This window comes from Lepus europaeus, chromosome 5 (genome assembly GCF_033115175.1).
Source record: "Lepus europaeus isolate LE1 chromosome 5, mLepTim1.pri, whole genome shotgun sequence".
NCBI classification, from domain to species: Eukaryota; Metazoa; Chordata; class Mammalia; order Lagomorpha; family Leporidae; genus Lepus; species Lepus europaeus.
In genome coordinates, this window is record NC_084831.1 from 84,705,686 (window position 1) to 84,710,001 (window position 4,316).

General features: G+C 43.5%; 1 long non-coding RNA gene across 2 annotated transcripts in view; it reads right to left on the reverse strand.

Annotated features, from left to right (window-relative positions):
* Positions 1-224: 224 nt before the first annotated feature.
* LOC133760843 (uncharacterized) overlaps positions 225-4,316 on the reverse strand; it is a 19,840-nt gene continuing 15,748 nt past the window's right edge. For both annotated transcript variants that reach the window (XR_009866008.1, XR_009866007.1), the window contains one exon: positions 225-3,305. This is a non-coding gene — a long non-coding RNA (uncharacterized LOC133760843). The remainder of the gene's footprint in view (positions 3,306-4,316) is intronic.

The window sequence follows — 4,316 nt, forward strand, 5'->3', positions numbered from 1 at the left end:
ATCTAATTAGACGCTTTGTTTCCGGTAGACATGGAGTCAAATAGACTAGATTATTAGTGTAGTCATTGTGCCTTTACAAAATCCTGAAATTAATGAAACGTGCAAAAGAATCTGCAGTTCTAATTGCACAGGTGTTGCCTTATGGCAAAGCTTTATCATCTGATTACACCAAGGGGTTATTAGTGACTTTTTATATAGAGGATGAGCCTATGAAATGTACCTTAGCAACAGCTCATTAGTTTAGGGTTGTTACTGTATTATTTATTACATTCAGCCTTCCCCATTATCTAGATTGATTCATGGACCTATACAGTTTTTCTCTTCTGTGCAGAAAAAAAAAAATAAAAATAAACCATCATTATGAAGATTCCAGATGCAATGTGGAAAAATGCAAAATGTGTTTGTTCATCAGCTCCACTTTGACTCTTTCAGACAGAAAGCTCTAAAGTTAGATGAGTTCAGAATCAAATTTATGTTTATTTTCTACAGGAGAAGAGTCAGTTTCAAATTACTGAGAAGTATGGAATGATTCAGATACATGGTCAACAACAACAACAAAATGTGACTGTCCTTAGTGTCCTAACAAAACTAAACTGGCATACCAGGGGACATAGAAGACAAAAATCAAATGTTTTTACCCTACAGTAGATTTGTGTTTCTTTATCTCCACTCCATGCCTTTTCAAAATGCACTGATGTGACACGATCTCCATCCGTTCATCAACATTTATGAAATCCATCTCTTGTTTTACTCTTTGCTCTTTTTTTTTTTTTTTTTTTTTCTGAAGAAGAGATCTACACCAGATGGGGGAAAACTCACAAATCACACAACCTAGCTTCGCTGAAATAGCAAGATTTTAGTGTTTGCTTACAAAAATGAAAAGTGCCTTTTCATGGCAAGGTTAGGTGTCTGCCAAAGATGAAAATATCTCAACCTTTATATGTTTAATTTTTTCATTTGAAGAAGCCCTGTTTTTCATAGCTAGAGTAATTAAACAGCTAGAAGCAAATCCAGCCACAATCCTATTCCCCCATACAAATGTGTTTATTGACAACACAGTAATTCCTTTAAATAATTTGTCAACATAAATATGTCAAATGGGTTTTTAAATCATTTTTCTCCCTGTTCCCTAGCAAAATAATTCCTCTACTGCTATGAGCTATATATCGCTGTTCACTTATTGCTGAATCTAAACTAGTGAAATGATAACGGGTAACTGTTATGTAAAGCATGACAACTAATTTGAGTGGTAATAATGAATATTTAATGATCCTCCTCCCACGCATGAGCATGTAACTTTTCATGTAGGCCTCACCAAAATTATAACCATTAATCTAAAAATTATAGCTGCAACTGAAATAATAGCCAGGAATTATAGATTACAGCCAACTCTGAAGATTGCAATCACATTGTGCACAAGCACACACGCAGGGGCAAGCAGGAAGCCCCAGCCTCCTATTTTCATCCTGTCCAAGTCCTCTCTTTGAAATGTATGGAAGTTTCATGATTAGTAGAGACCAGAATCCAGACAGAAAAAGGCTATCATTTCTATCAATAAGCACACCAACCAAGGTCGTTTCCACTCTTCTGTGGCTCCTAATCTCTAAACAAAAACAGCATGCATATAAACATGTGCCCGTTGTAGGGGTAATACTTTCATAGTGCTCTGTTTAAATCAAAGAGTAAAAACAAGATTTGTTAGAAATACAGAATTTTTATACCTGGAATTTCATTTTGTATATTGAGGCAGTTTTTCCAGCGTGTCCCTTTGTCAGAAATAAAAGTGTGATTTGAGGAAAGAGGAAAAATGTGAAAAATGCACTAGGTAACTTTAAAATGGGCTTTGTTTACTGATACAAAACATTCTTAGTTAATTTCGAAGTCATTGCTGGTATCCAGTAAGATCGGAACAAGTTCATATGTCTGTGATATTATAGAAAAACACATTTGCCTTCTTTACCAGCTGACTTGCTTTCCTGGTTAAACGGTAGTTGAAAACCAATGCTACCGCAGTTAGAAATATACAAGGCTATATCAAATCCCAGTGCTTATTATGAATTTGTTTTAAAAGGCATGTGTTTATCAACTTCCAGGGTCGGGGGAGCCTAATAACATGGAGAAGAGTAGCGAGTGAAATCTGAAGTTTTCCCCAGCTGTGACCCTCTCTATCAGAAATGAAGCGTCCCGTGGAATGGTGCGCCATGCTGGGCCCGAGCTCATCCACGTGGTTCTGCCTCTTCACGACTCCAGGTCACAGGTCAAAGGTGGCGTGTGCTGGGGCACTTTCTCCAACGGTGTCCCCACCTACCGAACACAGTGCTGACCGTGCAGATGTCCTTGGCTAAAGCCAGGGCAAGATGGAATGAGCAGAGGTACGGATGTCCTGTGTGATGTGTGGAGGACTGCAGTCAGGCAAGCTGGCAGCGCTCTTAGCTAGCACTGGGGAGAACACTGAACTTCCGGTGAAGGCTCCTTCGTCCACCTCAGCTATTGCCCTGCACAGATGAGGCCTCTGGTCAATAAAGACTCGGTCTTCCCTGGATTCCTTCCCGGTCTTCCATCCGAGGTTCCTTCTCATGGTGCGTATTTCCTCCGGAAGGCGCACCAGTAATTATACCCTGGCAGGCTTATCTCACTACCCTACAGAGCACAGACGCTCCACAGACTATCCGGGAACACGGGGCGCTGAGGCACCTTTCTCATTGACTCTGGGTCTTGCAGCCTGGTTCAGCCCTCCCTACACCAGCTCACTGGGACCTGCAGGCCACATTCCTCAGCACCCACGGGCTCTCTGCCCAGCAGGACAGGTAGTGAGACGCAGGCACTAATGAGATGGAGCGAAGGCACACACCAGGGGGACACTTTGGGAGCGAGGACAGGTGCTTTTCTGTTGTGTCTTTGAAGCGAGGGGTCCCCTTCCTGGACAGTGGGAGTGGAAACAAGCTGCAGTTGGAAGCTTTCCGAACACACACCCAAGAGCTTCACATCGTGTTAAAGCGACGTGTCTGCCTGCAGCTGGGGGGCTGACGTGAGGGGTGGGCACCCAGAACCAAGACACGGAACCGAACGTGCTCCAGGGTCCCGCCTGGGAGTCTGAAAAGTTGTCTGGAGAGCAGCAGCCTCTTCTTCCTCGTGGGCCCGGCGCGCCTGCCGCGTGCTGTCCTCAGCAGCGCCGTGGGGTGGGGACTAATTGCCCCCGTAAATCACCGAGCACCACTGTGCTACTCCGTTTATTTTTCTGACAGTAATTTAGTGCTTGCTCTTTCCCACACTTGTCATTCCGTGTTTTTCCTCACATTAGAAGCCTGTAGAAAAAGGACAGTAATTAACGGCGCAATACATACTCATGGAAGCTCTTTCATCATATTGTGATAATTGTGCTCCTTGTCTGTCAAGGTAACCTCTCAGTTTCCAAGCTTCATGCGGCACTATTTGTCAACTCTACTCTGAGGACACGGTCTGGGCTGGGGCTGAGCCGCTGCCAGCCAGCTTTCTTATTTGTCCAAAGAGGTGGTCATTTATATTTTAGGCAACGTGTCAAAAATTTTAGCCTGATCCCGCACAGTGAGGTGAGCATCACAATACAGCTCCACCTGGATCCTTCATGCTTGGCAAGTATGAGGCCAGGCAGGTGGCGATGCTGGGAAGACACAGGGAATGCATTGTGACCCGTGGCAGCACAGCCACCAAATGTCACATGCTCTCCAGCTTGAAAAGAAAAAGGCTGTCCTTGGATGCCAACATCTGATTCGCCTTCTTTTAAATAATCAAAATAATGCCCAATACTCTTTAGTCCGAAGGTAATGCCACCACCCGATTTTGATGAGATCACGCTGATAATCGAGGGATGGAGTAGCTCAGGGAGAGATGGCCACCTCTGGACGGAGTAGCTCAGGGAGAGATGGCTACCTCTGGGCCAACCACTAACTCCAGACAAAAGCTAAACGCAGCACCTTCCCGAGATTTCAGAAAATGCGTAAGATTAATGTGCAAAAATAATACAGTGCTTTGCAGATTCGAGGGGCTCACAGAATAATTAATTGACACATAATCTGAAGCCCTACTAAAGGCCTACCTCTCCAGGTACAAATCTGCTCAGTGGAATGAATTCATTTAGAACTGCTTCCCACGCTTCAAATGTCTGGGAAAATAAAAGCTGGCTCCCCACTTCCCTGCCACAAGGTTAACTTAATAGTAACGTCTCAGGGAAATATTTTTTGAAGCTATTTCAGATTTTACTGAGGCTTTTTGACTGCTCTGCACCTTTCAGTCAGCCTCTTTTTTTTTTTTTTTTCGGCACTTGCACTGTTTTTTAA